The sequence below is a fragment of the Mauremys reevesii genome, linkage group 14 (genome assembly GCF_016161935.1).
Source record: "Mauremys reevesii isolate NIE-2019 linkage group 14, ASM1616193v1, whole genome shotgun sequence".
NCBI classification, from domain to species: Eukaryota; Metazoa; Chordata; order Testudines; family Geoemydidae; genus Mauremys; species Mauremys reevesii.
Window position 1 is genome coordinate 29,497,712 of NC_052636.1, and position 24,697 is coordinate 29,522,408.

At 47.0% G+C, this 24,697-nt stretch overlaps 1 pseudogene; it reads right to left on the reverse strand.

Annotated features, from left to right (window-relative positions):
• Positions 1–1,032: 1,032 nt before the first annotated feature.
• The window catches only part of LOC120381578, a 190,287-nt pseudogene continuing 166,622 nt past the window's right edge, over positions 1,033–24,697 (reverse strand).

Genomic DNA, 24,697 nt, shown 5'->3' on the forward strand with positions numbered 1-24,697 from the left:
TGCGGAAATAAGAAATGGTCGGGGCCAAACTTTTTAACCACTGCTTTTTCTAAAGCCCATTCAGGGATGTGAGTCTCTGTCTTTTAGGTACCTGGGGTTCTTTGCCAGCAGGAGAGAAGAGGTTCCTGCCTCCATTTTTGTGGCCTTAACAAACCAGGTGTTGTGCCCCAGTTCTCGTCTGAGATCCCTGAAAAAGAACTTCTTCCCATCCATGAACAAGACAGGACCTATCTTTGAAAGGGGAACAAAGAGACCCTTGGGACTTGCAGACTAGCTAGCCTCACTTCCACAGCTGGAGAGATACTGCAATACATTCTTAAACAAGCACCTACAGGAGAATTTGGTTCTTAGGACAAGGGAGCATGGATTTGTCAAGAACAAATCATCCCAAACCAATCCTCTTTCCTTCTTTGGCAGGGTTCCAGACCTAGTGGAGGTGGGTGAACAGTAGATGGGATGTATCCTGGGATGCGTCTCCTCCAGGTAGGGGCAGGGAGGAGGGCTGCCAAGCATGGCACGGCCTCCTCCCCTCCCCCTCCTGAGGTGCTACAGCACCAGCAGCTTGCACTGCTGTTATACTGTAGTCCAGGGATGAGCTGCCAAAATACTAACAACTGGTTCCCTCCTTTTCACCCTAGGAGGGGGTCGTGCCCCCCCCAGGGGGTCCTGCCCCATCCAACCCCCCCATGTTCCTTGACAGCCCATCCTCCGGGACCTGTGCCCTATCCACCCCCCTTACCTGTCCCCTGTCTGCCCCTTGCCACCCCATCCAACCCCTTCTCTCATTCCTGATGGCACCCGGGGAGCCCTACCCCATCCAACCACCCCTTCTCTCTGTCCCCTGACTGTCCCTGGAACCCTTGCCCCTGACTGCCCCCCCACCCCATCCAATCCCTGCTCCTTTCTGGCTGCCCCCTGGGACCCTTGCCCCCGTTCAATCCCCCTGTTCCCTGCCCTCTGACTGCCCCGACACTAATCCACCCACCAACTCCCTGCCCTGTATCCAACATCCCCTGCCTGCTCCTTACCGTGCTACCTGGAGGAGGGCCAGCTGGGTGAGGGCTGGTACCGAGCCACCCGGCCGACGCCGGGCCGCACCCGGGGCTGAAGCCTGGCCCGGAGCTGCGCTGCCGGGCAGGAACCCGGGCCGGGCAGGACCCAGGGCTGGGGCAGGAGCCGCACCGCCCAGCCGAGCTCGCAGCGGGGCTGGGGCAGGAGCCCGCCGCACCGCCCTGCCCAGCGAGGTCGCAGCTGGACCCAGGGGTCAGGAGCCGAGCCGGCCCTCCCCAGGGTCCGGCTGCGACTTCCCCGCTGGGCGGCGCGGACTCCTGGAGCCCTCTCCCCGCTGGCGCCCCCGCCCTCCAGCCGCGCCCCAGCTCAAACTCACCTGCAAGAAGCCTCTGCTTTCTTCTCAGCCCTCCCAGGCTTCCCGCGCGAACAGCTGATTTGCGGGAAGCTGGGGAGGGGGAGGAGAAGCCGGAGGAGCGTTGAGAAGAGGAGGCGGAGTGTGGTGAGCTGGGGCCGGGTGAAGAGCAGGGAGCTGCTAGAGCTTTTGTTAAATTTAAAAGCCCTTTTGGAACTAGTTGTCCCTCCAGGAACAACCGGTTCTAAACGGGCGGGAGGTGGGGAAGCTCCAGCCCTGGGGGGGCGCTCCAAGTAGGGGAGAAACCTAGCTCCAAATATTGGTGGAGCAGAGCCCCTGACTGTGAATGCTCCTGGCACCCATGATTATACTGACAGCTAAGCTCAAAAGAAGGGATGGGGGAGGGTGTCATACTCACGCTCCCAGGACTGGCTCAGCACTGGAGATGTCAGGATCCTTTAAGGTAAGTGTCCCCCAGCGCCGCGATGGACGGTGCGATGAAGGTAAGTCTTCCCGAGGCGCGATGGAATGTAACGCAGCGAACCACTGGCCAGGCGGTCGGGGCGAAGGGCATTCACTGGAGGTACAAGCTTGTGAGTGACTCCTGAGCACAGGGCCCCTTCCCCTTTTAAGGTCCTGCTCCTCATGGCCTGCGACTGGAGATGACTTGGCTGCATCTGGTGGGTCACACTCCACCTCAGCCAGTGTCAATGCAGTGTCCCTGCTCTGGGTGTGTGAGTGCTGCCTAATGAGAGTCCCAGACACCTTGTCTACCTGGGAGATCTTCTGCTCTTCAACCAGCCCATTCATCCCAGGAGCATTCCAGGAGGGAGCGGGAGGGGGAGGGGGAAAGCCACTTCACAGGCATTCAGAGGGGGAGAGGAGACAAAAGCGAGGGGGGGGGGAAAGTATAACAGACCTTTTGAGCATAGAAATCACTGCTGCTACTACAACAGCAGGGACAGGCCACTCGGAGCTGAGAAAAGGAAGCCATCATCTTTCTGCCTGGTTTCAAACCAAGGACTTATTGCGTATTAAGCAAATGTGATAACCACTACACTACAGAAACTCTGTCACGGCTCTGCCCCTTCCTTCATAAGAACATAAGAATGGCCATACATGGTCAGACCAAAGGTCCATCCAACCCCATATCCTACTGCCAACAGTGGCCAATGCCAGGTGCTCCAGAGGGACTGAACCTAACAGGTAATGATCAAGTGATCTCTCTCCTGCCATCCATCTCCACCCTCTGACCAACAGAGGCTAGGGACACCATTCCTTACCCATCCTGGGTAATAGCCATTAATGGACTTAACCTCCACTAATTTATCTGCAAAAAGAACAAGGAGTACTTGTAGCACCTTAGAGACTAAAACATTTATTTGAGCATAAGCTTTTGTGGTCTAAAACCCACTTAATCGGACGCATGCAGTTAAAAATACAGTAGGAAGATATATATACACACAGAGAACATGAAAAAAATGGGTGTTGCCATACACACTATAACGAGAGTGATCAGTTAACGTGAGCTGTTATCAGCAGGAGAAAGAAACCTGATGTTGGGAGGGGAACAGGAGAAAGAACAAAGGAAGCAAGAGATAAAGAGAAAAGAGGGAGGGATGGATGGAGGAAGAGGTGAAACAAAAAGGACCAACCCTAACGTCCCCAATGATTCTAAGGGACAAAATCTCAGGTACGCAATAAAATTCTGCCTCTTTAAGCTCGTGTTTTCCATGCCTAGAATTCAACTGTCACCAGATGGATCAGACTGAACAGGTTTCAAACCTCCAGGAGGCTCAGTTAGGTAATAATAAAGGTAATAATTGGAGATATACCAATCTCCTAGAACTGGAAGGGACCTTGAAAGGTCATCAAGTCCAGCCCCCTGCCTTCACTAGCAGGACCAATTTTTGCACATAAGCTATACTAAAGACAAACCCACAGTAACAATCTCCAGTTTGTGAGGGACCCCCATGGAGCCAGTCTCTAGGAAACAGATAAATGCATGGTGGTTAAGTCCATTAATGGCTATTAGCCAGGATGGGTAAGGAATGGTGTCCCTAGCCTCTGTTTGTCAGAGAGTGGAGATGGATGGCAGGAGAGAGATCACTTGATCATTGTCTGTTAGGTTCACTCCCTGGGCTGCTTCTGCTCTACAACTATAATTGTCTTTTTACACCAAAATCACTAACTTGAGCACCCAATTCCATGTACAGTCCTAGTGGATGTAAGGCACAGGTAACTTTTGCCTCACGGTAGCTTGTTGGCATCAACCCTCTCTCCGCACCTGGAGCTGATGAAATTCCTGGCTGGAGGGACACACGCTCCTACAAGTCAAAAGGAAAGAAGCTGATAGAAAAGATCACAGGACTGACCCCAAAGAAGGGTGAGCTGCAAAAGGCAGAAGCAGGCAACTCATCTGGCAGAGCTGAGAGACCACAGTGAAGATGGTGCAAAGTTCACTATATTGGAATTAGCAAATGTGATTTTTTTTTTAAACAAATCTTTCGGAAGCCCTAATAAAGGCATTTCTTACAGTTCTCTCCCATTTCGATTTTCTGATATCTAATAGGGAATGACATCTGATTGAAGCTTTTCCCAAATGTAGAGCAAGTATAGGGTCTCTCTCCACTGTGGATTCTACGATGTCTGACAAAGTCTGAGTGCTCAGTGAAACTTTACCCGCACTCAGAGCACGTGTAGGGGAATCTCTCATGTGTGGATTCTCTGATGTGTGATAAGGTGTGAGTGCTGACTGAAGCTTTTCCCGCACTCAGTGCACGTGTAGGGCTTCTCTCCTGTGTGGATTCTCTGATGTGTGATAAGGGCAGAGCGCCGACTAAAGCTTTTCCCGCACTCAGCGCATGTGTAGGGCTTCTCTCCTGTGTGGATTCTCTGATGTGTGATAAGGGCAGAGCAGTGACTGAAGCTCTTCCCGCACTCAGAGCACGTGTAGGGCTTCTCTCCTGTGTGGATTCTCTGATGTCTGATCAGGTTTGAGCGCTGATCGAAGCTTTTCCCACACTCAGCGCATGTGTAGGGCAGCTCCCCTGTGTGGATTCTCTGATGTTTAATAAGGTTTGAGCGATGATTGAAGGTTTTCCCGCACTCAGAGCACGTGTAGGGCAGCTCCCCTGTGTGGATTCTCTGATGTTTAATAAGGTTTGAGCGATGATTGAAGCTTTTCCCGCACTCAGTGCATGTGTAGGGCAGCTCCCCTGTGTGGATTCTCTGATGTGTGATAAGGGCAGAGCGGCGAGCGAAGCTTTTCCCGCACTCAGCGCATGTGTAGGGCGTCTCTCCTGTGTGGATTCTCTGATGTGTGATAAGGTTTGAGCGCCGATTGAAGCTTTTCCCGCACTCAGCGCATGTGTAGGGCGTCTCTCCTGTGTGGATTCTCTGATGTGTGATAAGGTTTGAGCGCCGATTGAAGCTTTTCCCGCACTCAGCGCATGTGTAGGGCTTCTCTCCTGTGTGGATTCTCTGATGTGTGATAAGGTGTGAGCGCACACTGAAGCTTTTCCCGCACTCAGCGCATGTGTAGGGCTTCTCTCCTGTGTGGATTCTCTGATGTGTGATAAGGTTTGAGCGATCACAGAAGCTTTTCCCGCACTCAGCGCAGGTGTAGGGCGTCCCTCCTGTGTGGATTCTCTCATGTCTGATAAGGCGTGAGCGCAGACTGAAGCTTTTCCCGCACTCAGAGCAGGTGTAGGGCGTCTCTCCCTTGTGGCTTCTCTGATGTGTCATAAAGTGTGAGCGCTGACTGAAGCTTTCCCCGCACTCCTGGCATGTGTAGTGTGTCTCCCCTGTGTGGATTCTCTGATGTCTGATCAGGTTTGAGCGGTGATTGAAGCTTTTCCCGCACTCAGCGCATGTGTACGGCATCTCTCCTGTGTGGATTCTCTGATGTGTGATAAGGACAGAGCGGTGAGCGAAGCTTTTCCCACACTCAGAGCATGTGTAGGGCTTCTCTCCTGTGTGCATTCTCTGATGTGTGATAAGGTTTGAGCGCTGACGGAATCTTTTCCCGCACTCAGCGCATGTGTAGGGCGTCTCTCCTGTGTGGATTCTCTGGTGTGTGATAAGGTGTGAGCGCTGACTGAAGCTTTCCCCACACTCATGACATGTGTAGTGCGTCTCTTCCAAGTTGATTCTCTCGTGTAATAAGGTCTGAGAGGCTACTGAAGTTCTCCTCTGGCCTCTGCTGAGTCTCAGAGGCTTTTACTTTTTCTCGGAGTGCACAACTCCTGGAAACATTCCCTTTGGGTCTTCCTGATAATGTCTCATATGGTTCCCCTTGCTCAGCATCTTCCTGCTGGGGTTTCTGCTCCTCATTCTCACGCACCATCCTATCACCTGATGGGAGACAGAGAGACTCCAGGCACAGGTCACTCCCTGTGCCTGAGAGAAAGGAAATGTCAGAGACAGGAATTTTAAAAGGGATGAACAAACCAAAATATGTGCAGGAGAGATCAAACCTATCAGGAGCTGATTCTCTCCAGAGGAGAGAGGAAGGGATCTGTTTTGGTCTGCATCTCACCAGAACATGCAGGGGAAAGTGGGATCAGGTAGGGATCTGCTGACAGTTGTTAGTCAGGATAGGTGGGAAGCCATAAGTGACATCTGCCTAATTATTCCACATCTGCAGGGAACAATCCTGAACTTGGAGAGCTCACAGGGTCTTTGTAGGGCATCCCAAATGTTTCCTGTATTCACGGACAGTTTTTGACTTGCTTTAACCAAGTCCTCACCTCTGCAGGCAGCTCGGGAGCACTTCTTTCTCAGAACCCTGGAGGTCCGGGACCCACGGCTCTTCCTCGTTCCAGCTGTGAGACCACATCAGGTTTGGAATTTAGAAACTCTAAGCCAGGCAAAGAAAACCAGGAAGGTCAGTGGAATTTGTGGGATACTTGTCACAAAGAATAGTCCATGGTTTTAAGCTCAGATCATTTTTAAGCAGTAACATCCCAAGACCAGCTTCCTTGGCTCCAAGTGGCAGGAGAATTATTATTATTAATCATATGCATTACCTGAGTGCCTAAGGACCAACTAACAGTGTGTCTCCATTGTGCTAGGCACAGTACAAATGCAGAATAGTAGATGGCCCATGCTCTGAAGAATTTACAGTCTAAATAGACAAGACAGACACAGCATGGGGGAAGGGGTAGAACCCTCTGTTAGAATGGCGATATTCAGGCCTGCCTGCAAAGCCTATATTTTAAGAACTTAGGGTATTTTTATCACTTAGCTAGTTACAGGAGTATGAAAACAAAGAATCAAAATCACAGTCTGCCTGTGTCTGGGCCTTCTCTCACTAGGATAGTCTGAGGCCTTGTTCTTAGGCTAAGGCCTTTGGCTAAGCAGCAGGGGCAGCCATAAGCTGGGAAGCGAAGGGTCACATCCTCACATCCCAAACCAGTCACACTGAACTAAGGTGCTATTGGGCTGTTAGGAAGACAATCCTGTCCGGAGCTTAAGATGGTTAGAATGCTATCAAATTAAGGTTTCTTTGTCTGGCAAGAAATCACTTATCAATGGTTGTGGTTGTGAAACCTCATTTCTGTATTGCTTTATCTTTATGGCAACCACTTTTACATTGTTAATCAGTCTGGTTCTCTAATTGTTTCTCTCTCCTGTATAATTAATGTTGCCAGGTGTAAGTTAATTAGGTACTGGTTTATAATTGGTTAGAGCAGGAGTAGGCAACCTATGGCGGCACACAAGTTGATGTTCAGTGGCACTCACACTGCCCAGGTCCTGGCCACCGGTCCAGAAGGCTCTGCATTTTAAATTTAATTGTAAATGAAGCTTCTTAAACATTTTAAAACCTTACTGACTTTACATACAATAGTTTAATTATGTATTATAGACTTATAGAAAGAGACTGTCTAAAAATGTTAAAATGTATTATTGGCACATGAAATCTTAAATTAGAGTGAATAAATGAAGACTCAGCACACCACTTCTGAAAGGTGGCCGACGCCTGGGTTAGAAAATTATGTCACAATATGTTAGAATTGGTTAGTTAAATTTCAGCACAATGATTGGTTCAGGTATAGCTGAGAATATTACTCTATAAATGGGGTCAAACAGGAGGGGGGAAGGAAATTGGAATTATAGAATGTCAGGGTTGGAAGGACCTCAGGAGGTCATCTAGTCCCACCCTGCTCAAAGCAGGACCAATCCCCAACTAAATCATCCCAGCCAAGGCTTTGTCAAGCCTGACCTTAAAAACCTCTAAGGAAGGAGATTCCACCACCTCCTAGGAACCCATCCCAGGGCTTCACCACTCTCCTAGTGAAATAGTGTTTCCTAATATCCAACCTAAAACTCCCCCATTGCAACTTGAAATCATTACTCTTTGTTCTGTCATCTGCTACCACTGAGAACAGTCTAGATCCATCCTCTTTGGAACTCCCCTTCAGGTAGTTGAAGGCTGCTATCAAATCCCCTCATTCTTCTCTTCTGCAGACTAAACAATCCCACTTCCCTCACCCTCTCCTCAGAAGTCATGTGCTCCAGCCCCCTAACCATTTTTGTTGCCCCCTGCTGGATGCTTTCCAATTTTTCCACATCCTTCTTATAGTGTTGGGCCCAAAACTGGACACAGTGCTCCAGATGAGGCCCCATGAATGTTGAATGTTGGTTAGGGGGAGAATGGGAACAGGGACACAGGCCAGGCTCTGCGGCATCAGAGCTGGGAAGGGAACAGACTATATCAGCGTATAGAGATAAGCCCGACTGGTGTGAAGGGCTTCGAATATGTAATCTTATAGGTGTAAAAATTGTACAGACTATACCACCCTGTGACATCATCAACGAAGTGCCCATTTATGCCTGGGTAGGGGCCCTGTTCTGGGCGGGAGGATGCAGCAAGGACTCAGGATCGGTGGCCAGGGTCTCTGTGCACAGAGACGGGGAGGTTATATGGGGAGGGCATAATGAGAGGGAGAGGGAGGTCAAGAGTTAAAATAATAATTGGGGAAAAAAATGTATAATAAAGTGAAACTGAACAGAAATAAAACTGGAATGGAGGCTCTACAGCAACAAGGCTTCAGTAGGGATTTGGGGTTAGAGGTCTGGGATCCCCAACAGCTCTAGATCCCCAAACCTCTCCTCCCTCCCACTGACCCACCCAGCCCACTTCCTGGGTGCCCTTCCCCAACACTCCCTCCGCTTCTTCCCATTACTCTCAGCCAGCACCACCTCCCGGCACCTTGAGAACTTCTTGTATTTTCTCCTCGTCTCTCACAGCCTCCTACCTCCCTGCTGCTTAGCTCTAACCCTGCACACACCCGCCCCATTTCCTGGCATATCTACTATCCCCCGTCTCTGTCCCTCCCACGGCTCGCTTATCCCTTCACCCATGGGATCCTGAACGGCAACATTACATGCTCTCCTAAAAGAGCTCATCTGACTGTCACACAAGCCATGCATGAGTCACACACCTATTTACTCAATTTAGAATTCCACAGGGAGCATATTTTCCTCTTAAAATGAGGAAAAGGCATGAAAGCTACAGTGATTAATATAGTTACTAATGTAGCCAATTACATTCAATTCAATTTTAAAATGTGTGACAGCACCAAAAGGCACATGTCCAAAAATGATACTAGTGGGTGGGAGATAAGGCAAAAAGGCGGGGGAAGGAATCTTGTCAAAACTTGTATGACGAATAAAGGTATAAAGTTATTACTACTCAGGTTCTTCAGAGACCCCACAGCTTCTAATAACCCAGGGACAGGACTGCTTACCCAGCGAGGTCACTGTCTCATAGTTCTCCTGCATGACATCCCTGTAGAGGGCTCTCTGAGCGGGGTCCAGCAGAGCCCATTCTTCTCTGGTGAAATACACAGCCACCTCCTCGAAGGTCAACGGCCCCTGAAAGAGCAAGAGTCCAACACTCAGTACCTGCTGCCCCACTCACAACCCCACTATTCACGGAACAGCAGCACCAGGAAATGGAAGCTCCGGGAGGCACATGTTAAGAGAGTCCCACCTCACCTAGCTTAGAGCAGCCAGGCAGCATCAGAGGGTAGAAAGAGAGAATCTTTGTGTCTCCCAGCTGACAGACGCAGGCAGGGGCGTCACATTTATCACATACCTACTAGCCAGAGTTTGATATAGGAGATGGGGCTGGCTCTGGACCCTACTAATGGCTCCCTGGTAGGAAACACTCTCCAAATAAAATATAAGGAAGAAAAGGGAAGTCAGTAGTAAAGAATATTTGTTAGAACAGGGTGTGACGAGGCGGTTCTGGCGGGACCCAACTGAGAGTACCAATTCAGGACCAATTGCTCAAACAGGGCAGTCACAGCCCAAGCCTGGGGTTTTTCCACCTCTAAGGCAAACCAAACCAGCCAGACAAGAAGAACTTCGGTTTCACCCCACTGGCTAACCACAAGTCACACAAGCAATTTCCTTAGACACTCCAGTCTTCCAGTATCTCCACCAGTGCACTCGTCCTGGGGATGAATGGTTATAAAAACCAACACCCCAGTAAAATAAAAAGGTTATCTCAATCCCAAAGAATTAAGCCCCAGACCCAGGTCAATATACACATCAGATCTTACCCACAAATCATGCCGTTGCCAATCCTTTAGAATCTAAAATCTAAAGGTTTATTCATAAAGGGAAAAAGGTAGAGATGAGAGCTAGAATTGGTTAGATGGAATCAATTACATACAGTAATGGCAAAGTTCTTAGTTCAGGCTTGTAGCAGTGATGGCATAAACTGCAGGTTCAAATCAAGTCTCTGGAGTACATCCCCAGCTGGGATGGGTCATCAGTCCTTTGTGCAGAGCTTCAGCTTGTAGCAAAGTCCCTCCAGAGGTAAGAAGCAGGACTGAAGACCAGATGGAGATGAGGCATCAGCCTTATATAGGCTTTTCCAGGTGTAAGAACCTCTTTGTCCTTGCTGTGGAAAATTACAGCAAAATGGAGTCTGGAGTCATATGGACAAGTCCCTGCACTTTGCTGAGTTACAAGGCGTGTCTGCCTTCTCTCCATGGGTCAATTGTGTAGCTGATGGTCCTTAATGGGCCATCAAGCAGGCTAGGCAGAGCTAACATCAACTTGTCTGGGATGTCACCCAGAAGCAGAGCACAAATACAAAATACAGACAGTATAAAGCCAATACTTATAACTTCAACTACAAAATGATACATACATATAGACAGCATAATCATAACCAGCAACCCATAACCTGGTCTTAGACACCTTAGATGACCCCCTTTATATAAGATTTGGTGCCACTACAGGACCTTGGTTGCAAACCATGTTCTATATGGTCCCAGATTATATCAATAACGTCACACCCCCAACGCAAAATTGATGCAGGAAGGGATGACAAAACATCACTGACTGCATCCCAAGAGCCCCCCATCCTTGGGTCTGTCTCACTACAGCTAGTGTTGGGCTACAGGCCGTACCAGTGTATAACAGAAATGGTTTATCAAAGTCATGTTCAATAACATGATTGAATCTCCTTAAAAACTCAAGGTAAAACTTGGTTTGAACAACAGTGGATTGGATCTGCTTTTTCCTAACAGAAGTCACTGGCTGATGGGGTGGGCTCTCTGTGCCAGCAGCTATTAACAAGTCTTTCTTCTCCTGCCAGCCAGGTAATTTGCATCAACACAAACACCAGCTTTTCACTTCTTAGCTGCTACCAATTCCAAGGCTGGACTCTGTCTTACAGAGATACGACACAAATCCAAAGGGTCTGAGGGTGAGAGCTGCTCTCCCCTGCATCCTTAAGTATTCAGTCATAAAACTGTTCTGCTCTGAAACACCAGTAACTGAATCTGTCCTCAGACCCTGAAGCACAGACTGCTCACTCACAGATTCAGCATGGAGACGTTCCTGTTCCAACACCATTGTCTTCCCAACACGCTGGCCACACACAGCCACGTGGTTATAGGGCTGCTCAACTTTAACAGCTTTTCCTCCATCTCAGACCTTTTCAAAGCTGCCCACACTGGATCTCTCAAAAGGAAAGTCAGTGGATCCATTCACAACAGAACATTTCTGGCTGTTAGGAACTAAAACCTTCTTGATTAAATCACTTTCACACCCTTCAGTTGCAGTAAACTGCTTGCACAGATTACCATGAGGATTCCCTTCCCTATGAGCTTTTCTAAGCAGCAATTCACCCTCTCAGAAATTCTGCTCTCACCCTCTTCACCTAGGGCTTGCTCTAAAGGAACACTTTCCTGAGCAACCACAGAGTCTTGCTGGGTCTTACTTACATTCAGAATCACCTCTGGCCCAACAGGCAGATTCCTACACAATCCCCGTTCAGGCAAACTCATAGACTTTCTCGATAACAGGTTAGAAGCAATCTCCTTCCCTTGGCCATGAACAAGTTTAGGAATCTTTTCCTTCTTGCTACAAGTCGCCAAATTGTCAGTAGGTAACACAATTAAATCACCTTCATGCTGTCCTTGTGCCCTGGCTGGTATCACCCTGATCAGACAGAGTTGCTGCACCCTTTTCCAACCACACATTAGCAACTGGCAAACTACAAGCACCAGAATTGTCTGGTCTCTGGGATTTTGCTAAGACACTAACTGGATGCAACCTAGTTACAGTGCCATTCTCCCCAGCAGACACAAACTTAGGACTGTTCCCTTCCTGGGCTTTAGCTGTATTTACAACCAACTCCGAGACAACTGAACCACCCTCAACCATCACAGGCTGAAAGGCACCTTCTGTCTGCTCCACAGACACAGAAGAGCTGGAGACACATTCTCCTTCCCCAGACACACTGCTTGGGATCTCATTTCCCTTGTCCCAGCACACAGGGCTGTTCACAGACAACTGCTTGGAGACTGGGGCAGCTTCCTCCATAGGCAAGTCAATACCCCTGACAGACACAGGCACATTCCCTCCACTGTCACATTTCTCCACACAGGAAACAGGTAAGGCACAGGGCCACTCATCTTCCACTATCCCTGTCTTCCCACACTGCTGACTAGACAAAGCCATCAGCTCACAAGGCTGCCTAGGCTCATCCAGATTTTTCCTACCAGACACATGGCCACTCCCAACAGATAAGCTGCTGCTTTTTTCACTACACTGAGCTACTTCCAGCAAATCACAGTTACCCATTTCAGGTTCACTTTTACAAGCTGTACTAGCCACCAATCCATTACCCATTACAGATCTACCCTCTCCTTCCTCAGTTAGGGCCAGGGCCGGCTCTAGGTTTTTGCTGCCCCAAGCAAAAACATTTTTGGCTGCCCCCCCGCCGAATTTTTTTTGCTTTTACATATGTTTGCACTTTGCAGTTTTGTTTTGACTGTTTAAAATTAAAAAAAAAATGAAAACAGAGAATTTGTAGTTAGTGAAACAAAACCATTTCCTACTAATGTAATTTTAACATTTAATTTTAACAAAACCCTCCTGCCTGGCCCAACTCTCACCTTGCTGCAGATCTGGCCCAAGGCGGATTCAGCTCCAGTCACCACCGCTCCCAGGGCCAGGGGTTGGGGCTGCTGCTGGATCCCAGCCCCGCTCATCCTTGGTCTTCGCCTTGGCCCTGGCATGAGCTCAGCCTGGGCTGCCACTTTGCTCCCCTCTCCCGTCCCCTGGCAGGAGGCGGCGCAGAGGGGAGGAGGCGGGGACAAGCCAAGGAGGAGCGGCCCGCCCAGGCATCATGTCCCTCCCATCCTCTGCAGCCGGACCAGGGATGCACTACCGGCTCCTGCCTGGGGGGTGGCCGCTGCCTGGGGGAGAGCGGCGAGGACAAGCCGACGAGGAGCGGTCTCTGCAGCCGGGGAAGGGCCGCGCTACTGGCAGCCACCACTCCCAAGGCGGAGCCGGTAGCGCGGCCCTGCCCTGGCTGCAGAGGACGGGCTGCTTCTCAGCTTGTTTGCGCCACTCTCCCGCGGTCAGCGGCCACCCCCACTCCCTAGGCAGGATCCAGTAGCGCGGCCCTGCCCAGCTGCAGAGGACAGGCTGCTCCTCAGCTTGCAGCAGCACGAACCAGGGCCGCCCAGAGGATTCAGGGGGCCTGGGGCGAAGCAATTTTGGGGGCCCCTTCCATAAAAAAAAGTTGCAATACTATAGAATACTGTATTCTCGTGGGGGCCCCTGTGGGGCCTGGGGAAAACTGCCACACTTCCCGCCCCCGCTCGTTTGCCCCGGGAAAAATAAACATTTAAAAACCTTCTGCATCTCAGCACAAACCCAGTTTTGAGAATTTCTTTTCAAGTCACCTTTACAAGGTATCACTGGTTCTCAGCATCAGCTAGTGCTAAAAGGCACTAAAGCTCATTAAAAAGGTTGTACAAATATTTTCCGTCAAAACTTTTTTTGGATCGAAAACTAGGGGTTTTTAAAAAGCAGAAACAAATCAGACAATGTCTGCTTTCCTTCAAAATTTGTTGTGGTTTTTCTAATTGAAAAAGCTGAAATAAATCTGCCAAAACCTGAACATGATTTGGGGTTTCAGAAGTGTGTGGCCAAATATTTGCTGCTTGCTGTGTTTGATTGTTTAAAGGAACAATAAAAAAATTCTGCTTAAAAAAAAAATCCAAACCTTTGGAACCACCTCAGCTTGTGACCCAACGCCTGAGCCCATCCAGGCAGAGATTTTTCCAGGTTTCTGATACTCTGCTGGCTTCCTTGACTCATATCTGGCTCCATAACTTTGGATTCATTTAGGTTAGAACATAAGAACAGCCATACTGGGTCAAACTAAAGGCCATCCTGCCCAGTATCCTGACTACTGACAATGGCCAATGCCAAGTGCCCCAGAGGGAGTGAACCTATCAGGTAATGATCAAGTGATCTCGCTCCTGCCATCCATCTCCACTCTCTGACAAACAGAGGCTAAGGACACCAGTCCTTACCCATCCTGGCTAATAGCCATTAATGGACTTAATCTCCATGCATTTATCTGTTTCCTAGAGACTGGCTCCATGGGGTCCCTCGCAAACTGGAGACGGTTACTGTGGATTTGTCTTTAGTATAAACTATGTACATACTCCACGAACTGAGCATTTGAGCTTGTTCCAGAATCTGGAATGAGCCTATGTTGTCAAAACTAAAATAGCACATGCATGTGAATGGACACAGGGTGCTAAAATTAAATTAATCCAGGGGTTCTCAAACTGGAGGTCAGGACCCCTCAGGGGGTCACGAGGTTATTACTGGGGGTCGTGAGCTGTCAGCCTCCACCTCAAACCCCGGTTTGCCTCCAGCATTTATAATAGTGTTAAATATATAAAAAAGTGTTTTCAGTTTATAAGGGGGGGTCACACTCAGAGGTTTGCTATGTGAAAGGGGTCACCTGGACAAAAGTTTGAGAACCACTGAATTAACCCCTCTGGAGCCTCAGGGAATGCGGGGGAGGGGGGTCTCCGTTGGTAGGGTTGGGAAGGATATTGCTCTTCTCATGTGATCCCTCCCCCCAGTGGCTAATTTTAAATGAAGCTACCCTCCCCTGACACGAATCTCCCTATGGCACTGAAATTACAAGTAGACTATAATTTGGCATTTGAGAAGTGACAGGGACAGTGGCCCTAATGGAAAAGCTCACAGCTCGTCTCTTCTGCAAGCCTCAAACTGCTGATGAGCTGTAGGGTAGGGAAGGCTGTGCCTCCCAAACGGCCTGGCCCTGCCCCCATCCGACCCCCACCCACTTCCTGCCCCCCGACTACCCCCCTCAGAATCCCCGACCATCCTGCTCCTTGTCCCCTCACCGTCCCCCAAAGACCCCCAACCACCACCCTGGGACCCCACCCCTGCTCCCCATCTGCCCCAACCCCTATCCATCTCCCCCCCCCCCACGGGTGTTGCGTTGCAGGCGGGCCGGATAAAGCACAACAACCAATATGATTGCAAGCTGAATCATTTATTATTTACAATGCCTCATATTATATAGGCTTCTCCATATTAGCAAACGTCAAACACACCAACATTACATTGCTGCTGATTGGTTCTTTGTCTGATACACACACTTTTCACATGCATGGCCCTTTGCTTACTGGTTTCCCATTTCCCATGCAACTTATCTGATCCCAATTAGGCCACCTGGCATTTGCCTCGCTCTGGCAGTTCCCTACTTTCTCATAACAACTTTATCTAACTCCTCTATTCTTGTTGTCCTGCTGCTGTAACTTTCCACCAAGGCAGCATAGGGATGATGTAACCCGACATCTCCCCCTCTTTTCTTAAAAAAAAAGAAAAACATCCAATAAACCTCTCCAAACTTCATAGCAAAAGGCGTACAAAACAGGAAAATCACTTCATCAATTAAATCATTTACAATAATACAATTGCATCCTGGCTTACTTCTAAATTCAAAGCTATCCACAGTTTAAGAATTCTTACTATTAACTTCTGCTATTAAACACTAAAAAAAAAAACATCACCACTTATATGCCCTTAGCCTAATACAATTACAATTACATAGCACTATATACATTCTTCAGCTAATACAACAAAATTATTCATAACCAAACAATTACAAACTAATTTCTTTGCCTACATGTATTTACAAAAATTTCAAAACACCAAAAACTGTTCTCTTTAGCATCTTTACAAAATTCAACTGCTGTTCCCTCTAGCAATCACAGAGTTAACTTTTACTCTGCCTAACATTACTTGCTTGTAGTTAATTACCTTGTCTATCAACTACACCCTCAAGGTTATCAACCAGTTTTCCAAGCTTGTTGTCTGTTGCCCGCCGCCTGGGCCCGATCCTTTTTTCCTCTTCCTAAACCGTTCCTTACATGAACACCAACTTATTTCACTATCAATTTAGCTAGAAGGGTGTACTTCTTAACTAGCCCCCACCCTTCTAATCTCTACTGCAAGCAATTATCTATACTTTCCCACCGTGGGGGCTACATTTTCATGCATAACTTTAATTACAACATCTGCTTTCAGCCTATCTATTTTAAATATAGGCTACATCTAGTATCAAGCAATCTACAACAACCAATAATCAGCACATAACACAAAATTAACAAAATCTAATAAGGCTAACAAAAGCACTTTACATAAAGGTACTCTGGGTCACATAAATTCAAAGCCATTCTCCCAAATTACCTAAATTTATGCCTAATAACACCATAAACTCCCCCCCCCTTTGAGAATACTCAACAAACCTTTTGGCCGAGGTTTCTCAAACTTTTAAAACAAATTACTATCAAACTCTAAAAAATCGGGTCACCATTTGTTGCGTTGCATGCGGGCCGGATAAAGCACAACAACCAATATGATTGCAAGCTGAATCATTTATTATTTACAATGCATCATATTATATAGGCTTCTCCATATTAGCAAACGTCAGACACACCAACATTGCATTGCTGCTGATTGGTTCTTTGTCTGATACACACACTTTTCACATGCATGGCCCTTTGCTTACTGGTTTCCCATTTCCCATGCAACTTATCTGATCCCAGTTAGGCCACCTGGCATTTGCCTCGCTCTGGCAGTTCCCTACTTTCTCATAACAACTTTATCTAACTCCTCTATTCTTGTTGTCCTGCTGCTGTAACTTTCCACCAAGGCAGCATAGGGATGATGTAACCCGACACCTGCCCTCCCTCTGTACAAGCCAGGTGCCCCTTACCTGGGGTCTTGGACTTCTTAGCCCACTGCAGCACTTCTCCAAACTTTCTTCTGCTTCCCTTCAAACTGTTCTCTGCTCCAACTCCTTTCCTGTCTGATTGGAGCAAGGGTCTTTATCAGGTGACTGACTGCAGGTGCTCTAATTGGCTTCAGGTGCTCTAGTTAATCTATAGCAAACTTTCTTCCCTCTACAGGGAATAAGGCTCCCTTCTAACCCTCTCCTGCTGCCTCTGGCCACGCTGTATCACACTGTGTACTGAGAACTCCAAGGCTTTTCCATGCCATGTGCTGTGAAGCTTGTGTTTGGGACACAGGAAGTAGAAGCCACTTGGCAAAAGGAATATAAAGGGCAGCTGCATCATCTCCATTTTGTCTTCAATCCCTCTTCCTACCTCTGGAGCAACTTCTCTACAAACTGAAGGCTTGAACAAAGGACTGAATAATGTGGATGTTTACCAGAGAGCCTTTCAAGCCAGTAACTCACCAATACTGCTAAGAACCAGATGTATAGATTTCTGAATGTGTCTGACTGCTTTCCCATTTAACAACTCCCTATTTCTTTTTCTTTTATAATAAACCTTTAGTTTAGATGCCAATGATTGGCTGGCATCGTAGTATTTTGAGTAAGATCCAAACCTATACTGACCTAGTAATGTGACTGACTCTGGGGTCAGAAGAACACTTTGTTTATGTGAGCAGAGTTTTTAAATAACTCTCACTGTGCTGGACCTAGGTGCTGATTGGGAGTCAGAGAACTGGGATGGAATAAAGGGGGCCGTGTGATTTCTTTTTTTCAGTTTCTCGATAACCAGTGTGGGGGATCAGAAGCACAGTTGGTGACTGGTTGGTGAGTTTAACTTTCGTGTTAACCACCAGTTTGGGGAGCCTGTGCTCTCCCTTTTTCAGCCTGCCCTGGTCTTGGCATTTTCAGTGAGGACTAGCCCAGGCACACCGGGTCACACGAAGTATTAAAGTTAAATTAATAGAATGTTTTTTATGAGAAAGTTTTATGAAATCAACAGAACTCCTTTGTTTTCTTTCATCTGAGCAGGGTTTCCATTTTCCAAACCTGATGTGATCTCCCAGCTGGAACAAGGGGAAGAGCCGTGGGTCTCAGACCTGCAGGGTTCAGAGGGAAAACAGACCCTGAGATCTCCCTGCAGAGGTGAGGAAACATTAAACCAACTCTGAGTGTGAAAGTGCCTGAAGGAAACATCTGGGATGCCCTACCAAGCCCTTGAGAGGTCTCTCAGTTCATTATTGTTGCCAGCAGGGGTCATATCCTCAGGGTAACTATAGCTCATGGCTTCCCGTAGATTCTAGCAGACACCAGGCAGTAGCTTCCTCCCTTCCCCCTGAGAATTTGGATGGGATTTGAAAGCCAAATTGATCCCCTCCTCTCTCCTGTTTTGGGGAAGAGTACGGGGGAGTTCAGTTTGTGATTTTTATTTGACCTCCCTCCAGCACTTAGTTTGTTTTGGCTTTTCACTTTTCATCCCTGTTTGATGCTTCTGTCTTTTTCACAGCAGGTGATGCAATGGCATGTGAGAAAGAGGAGCAGAATTCTCAGCAGAAAAATGTTCAGCAAGTGGATAAACACAGAGCATTATTGCAAAGATCAAAAAGCAATGCGTCCAGGAGTCATGAGGAGGAAAAATCCTGTGAGATTCAGCACAGACCAGAGAGAGAACAAGGAAACCAGCCGGGGGTGAAAATGGGTAAACGTATTTCCTCTCAGGGAACTCAGAAGGACCTCAAGGAAACCACAACAAAGCAGGAAATCATCATTGGAAAGAGAAAAAATACATGCACAGAGTGTGGAAAACTTATGTGACTACTCAGCCCTTCTTGATCATCAGAGAATCCACACAGGGGACAGGCCCTACGAATGCCGTGAGTGTGGGAAAACCTTCACTCAAATATCAACCCTTTCTGTTCATCAGAGAATCCACACAGGGGACAGGCCCTATGAATGCTGTGAGTGTGGGAAAAGCTTCAATCAGAGCTCACAGCTTATCAAACATAGGAAAATCCACATGGGTGAGAAACCTTATGGATGCTCTAAGTGTGGGAAATGTTTCTTTAATCGTTCAGGTCTCATCTTACATCAGAGAATCCACACAGGGGACAGGCCCTACAAATGCAGTGAGTGTGGGAAAACCTTCACTCAAATATCAACCCTTTCTGTTCATCAGAGAATCCACACAGGGGAGAGGCCCTACGAATGCAGTGAGTGTGGGAAAACCTTCACCAGCAGCTCAGACTTTTCTAAACATCAGAGAATTCACACAGGGAAGAGGCCCTATGAATGCCGTGAGTGTGGGAAAAGCTTCACTCAAAGATCAGACCTTTCTAAACATCAGAGAATCCACACGGGGGAGAGGCCCTACGAATGCCGTGAGTGTGGGAAAAAATTCACTAGCAGCTCAGCCCTTTCTAAACATCAGAGAATCCACACGGGGGAAAGGCCCTATGAATGCTGTGAGTGTGGGAAAAGCTTCACTAGCAGCTCAGCTCTTTCTGTTCATCAGAGAATCCACACGGGGGAAAGGCCCTATGAATGCTGTGAGTGTGGGAAAAGCTTCACTAGCAGCTCAGCTCTTTCTGTTCATCAGAGAATCCACACAGGGGAGAGGCCCTACGAATGCCGTGAGTGTGGGAAAAACTTCTCTTGGCACTCAGCCCATATTCGCCATCAGAGAATCTGCAATGGCAATGAACACCATAAAACCCTCTAGGGCTATCAATTTTTTGTCTTTAATACTTTTCCTGATTCCCACATAGTAACTTTTTAAATCTGTTTGAACTGTTTGCAGCACTGTTATCCCTCAGCTTGGCCAGATGAGTGGCCCATTTATGCCTTTTGTAGTTTGCCTTCTTTTGAGGTGGGCCCATTTGTCCTTTCTATCAACTCAATTATCCCACAAGTAACTGGAGTGTGCCTTTCCTATGAGGAACCAGGGAGCGTCACATTTATACCATTCCTCCTATTGCAAAGTTATTGTTAGTCACCAGTGATACAGATTGTATCCTTGCCAGTTGTTCTCACGTTGCTCTGGGTTGTGCTGAAGAGCAGTTACATTGGGAATTTTTCATATTATAGTTAAATAAAGAGGAGCAGGGAAAAAAGTGTCATTTCAGCCTCTGTGACACTGGAAGGAGATGGGGTGGTTCAGAGATTCCCTCCTTCCCCATCACTCCAGAACTGTTACATTTTGGCTTCTCTGTGCAGAGTTTATTTTCATCACATTCTATCCCTCCACTTCTCAAAATGTCATATGAGGAAGAGTTCTCAGCTGTCTGTGCTTGGAGGTGATGCTTTGATTTCTTTCCTCCTATATCAGAGTTGCTATGACTGGAGCTGAAAGTGTCAAAGACCTGGAAGGGGAATTTAAATGGATCCCAAACACAGTGTGATTATTTGGCGTTTAAATTCCAGGTTTCATCTATTGGTAAAGCCACTTCTGGCAAGAGGATTATTTCGTCTCCCATTATGGGGATGCTGGGATACTTACAATTTTGTAAATAACATAACTGACTATTGAGAGAGTGCTGAGTGAAGCTGCTTTGAATGGATCAGAGGAGAAAGTGATGGGAGAATCTCTTGTCCTGATTCTAAATAATCAGATGTAACCTGCTCTGGAATTTCTCTTGATACTTTCATTGTCATGTATTCTGTCTCTCTGTGATGTGGGTTTCTCTCTTTCCTGAAGGCTGTTTGCTCACCCAATTGGATATTAGTTCAGTTCGATAGGACGTAGCTCAGATTTCTTGGAGAATTGAAGACAAATGACCATTTCCTAAAGTCCTCATTTGTCACTTCAGCTTTGCTTTTCCCCACCCTCCATGGTGACACGGAGAAAGTTCAAGTGCAGTTCTGTCAACAGTGGAGAACTCTCCAATTTACTGCACGTGCTAACAAAGAAACAGCAGTGATTTAAAATCTCCATTCGGAAATGGTGAACAACAGCAGAACCCCAACTAACTGAGGGAAGTGCATACGATCACAGTGGAGTTCAATTATTTAAGTCAGTATTTTCTCAGATGATTTGGGGAGAGAATTCCACATTAAGTGATTTTTAACTTGGCAAAATGCGCATGTATTTGGTTCCCGAAGCATTTTTGTAACCCATGCCCCACAGAAGATCTTTCCTATTCGGAATGCTCCCTTCATGATGCAGATGTTGAGGAAAGAGAAGTGGTATTTTGTTCAATTTATCCTTATTAGATGCTGAAAATGTGTATAAAATGAAATCAATGTTGGAAATCTAATAGCAGCAGAAAAATAGCTCTTTTTAAATAGAAATTCTAGCTCTGGTAACAAAGATTCTGATCCAGGCCTGTATCCAGTCCCTTGCCTGGCCCTGTGTCACCAAATTAAAGAAAAGCTGGGCATGTTTCCGGAAACCATTGCTTACGACACTGCTGAGCTTTTGAGTGGTTTTGTAAAGGATTCTACTTCTGAGAAGTGTAAATTTACCCTAAAAAGGGCAAGGAAACACAGGGCATCAGGAATGTATGTTTTTCGGATGAGGCAAGAAAAGGAGTAGCATTATCCCCTTGGGTAGCCCTGTTCAATTCCAGGTCAGAAAGCAAAACTCTCCTGCAAGAATATCCAAAAAATATTGGGTTTCACTTCACGTCATAAGTACAGTTGTGGGCAATTAAATGATGACCCTAAAATTTCATAAAAGCAAAGAACGCTGAACAAAAAAGTCTGGGAAATACGGATGTTTCTGAGAAAATGGCTTGGAATGAAGGAAGACAAAAATTGATCGGTCGAGAGAAAAAACCCTGTTTCCCCCTAGTTTGGAACTTCTCTCACAATTACTGGAATAGAAAAGCTAAACAAATGGTATCCGATTGTTGTAAAGGAGATTGAAGTGAGGCCATTTTCTCCAGATAAAAGAAAATGGTCATGTCAGGAGTGGGATTTGAAACCTCGTCTCTATGCAGAAACCAGAACACCCAAGAGAGAGGAAAAGAGAGTCTTAAAACTGGCACTTTGGACCAGTCCCAAATCCTAACGCTACAAAGAATGTGACTTATCAACCCTAGTTTTCATTAATATTTGATGACACTCTTTAGGGAGGCCAAGATGGCACATCTCTTTCAACTCCTAGAGCCCTTCTCCAGCACAGCTGATTTTTAGGCACACTCACCCGGACCTAAAGTTACACATTTCCTGGAGTTCCATGAGTTCTGCAGTGTTGGAATCTCCCTGCTCACGTTTTAAGCAAACAAAAGATGGGTGCTGGCATTCTGAGACCCTCAAAATCCTGCCCTGGGGGCCAGACAGTTAACCAACCAGCATCCACAACGTCTACCATCATAGCATCCTGTCTGGCAACAACTCACTTATCAATAGCTGGGGTCTGAAATCCTCATTTCTTTGTTGTTCTATCACTGTAGTCTCCACTTTCCTATTGCTTGTCTGTATAATCTCTGTCTGGTTCTGTGATTGTTTCTGTCTGCTGGATAATTAATTTGTTGGGTGTAAAGCAATTAAGGTGGTGGGGTATAACTGGTTAGATAATCATGTTACAATATGTTAGGATTGGTTAGTTACATTTCAGTAAAATGATTGGTTAAGGTATAGCGAAGCAGAACTCCAGTTTTACTATATAGTCTGCAGTCAATCAGGAAGTAAGGGGGGGAATGGGAATGGGGGTAGGGGAATTGGAGTTATATTTTGCTCAGAGGGGAATAGGAAGAGGGAATGGGAACAGGGACACAGAGAAGCCTCTGTGGTGTCAGAGCTGGGAAGGGCGATACTGAGGAAGGAAAGTGGCATCATTGCTTGCTGGAAGTTTACCCCAATAAACATTGAATTGTTTGCACCTCTTGAACTGCGTGTATTGCTGCTCTCAGGTCATGCGAGAAGGACCAGGGAATGGGAGGGTGATGGGATAACCCCTCTAAGAAGTACGTCTTTCAGGGTGTGAAAAACCTTGGAATCAGTATAATTAAGCTGCCCTAAGCCATGGTTAGATAGTGCTAAATGAAAGGACAGATTGTTCTGTCAATGTAGCTATTACAGGGATGGAAAACCCCTCCACTCACTGTAGCAACTGTCTACTCCACAGTGCTAGAGCAGTGTCACAGCAGCATTTTAAGTGTAGACAGCCTCAGAGTGAGACCAGGTCTGGCTCTGTGGATGCTCAGGCACTACAAGAAGAGCAGTGACAATACACTGATGCTTCCGTAGTTGGCAGGATTCAAACTTGCCTGGGGAGACCCCAATGGATTTCTAGTCCATCGCCTTAACCACTCAGCCAGAACTACTTGGTGTATAGGTGCTTCACTACACAATGATTCTGTTCTCACTGAATTGTCACTTCCCATTGCTCAGACCAGCTCCCCCAGCACACTCCTGGCTGTGCATTAGTGTAGGTGTGTCCATGGCTGAACAACAAGAGTTCCTGCCCATTTCCCTTCCGGCTGGAGCATGATTAGAGTGTGTTTGTGGTTAACAACATTGCTATAGATTGTTGTTCATTCCCCACACTGACAATTCAGACCGTCCCGTTCCTATTCGAATCTCCACCAGATCATGCCAATAGCCGGAGTCAGGATTTCTCTGGGGCACTGAAATGTTTCAGGGGGTTGGTGCATGAACTCAGCCTTGCATCCATCGCTGATGTTTCATGGACTAACAGCAGCAGCATAAAGAAAGAGCTGATCCAATATCTCACTGTCAGAGGTGAAGGTGGCCTCGTCCCGTCTGCATGACCATTGCCATTGCAGGAGAGAAGGTGTCAATGGAATCGAATGCCCTGGCTCAGACAAGAGACACAGGGAGGTTTTGCTGTTCATAGATCTGTGCAAAGGAAATTGTGTCTCTGTGTGAAATCGAGGAGGGAAATGAAACGTCCCCATGGTGGCCCAATGCCCTAAGGAATGTGGGCGGTGGACTCCGGCTGGGAAATGATTTCACAGGATCAGTGTATTGCCGTGATTAAAAGCTGTGGCTAAAAGGCAGCCACTGTTGTTAGTACCTGAACCTGTGTAGGGAACATAAGAACATAAGAACATAAGAAAGGCCGTACCGGGTCAGACCAAAGGTCCATCTAGCCCAGTATCTGTCTACCGACAGTGGCCAATGCCAGGTGCCCCTGAGGGAGTGAATCTAACAGGCAATGATCAAGTGATCTCTCTCCTGCCATCCATCTCCATCCTCTGACGAACAGAGGCTAGGGACACCATTCTTATCCATCCTGGCTAATAGCCATTTATGGACTTAGCCACCATGAATTTATCCAGTCCCCTTTTAAACCTTGTTATAGTCCTAGCCTTCACAACCTCCTCAGGTAAGGAGTTCCACAAGTTGACTGTGCGCTGCGTGAAGAAGAACTTCCTTTTATTTGTTTTAAACCTGCTGCCTATTAATTTCATTTGGTGACCCCTAGTTCTTGTATTATGGGAATAAGTAAATAACTTTTCCTTATCCACTTTCTCAACATCACTCATGATTTTATATACCTCTATCATGTCCCCCCTTAGTCTTCTCTTTTCCAAACTGAAGAGTCCTAGCCTCTTTAATCTTTCCTCATATGGGACCCTCTCTAAACCCCTAATCATTTTAGTTGCTCTTTTCTGAACCTTTTCTAGTGCTAGAATATCTTTTTTGAGGTGAGGAGACCACATCTGTACACAGTATTCGAGATGTGGGCGTACCATGGATTTACCGGTATATAAGGGCAATAATATATTCTCAGTCTTATTCTCTATCCCCTTTTTAATGAT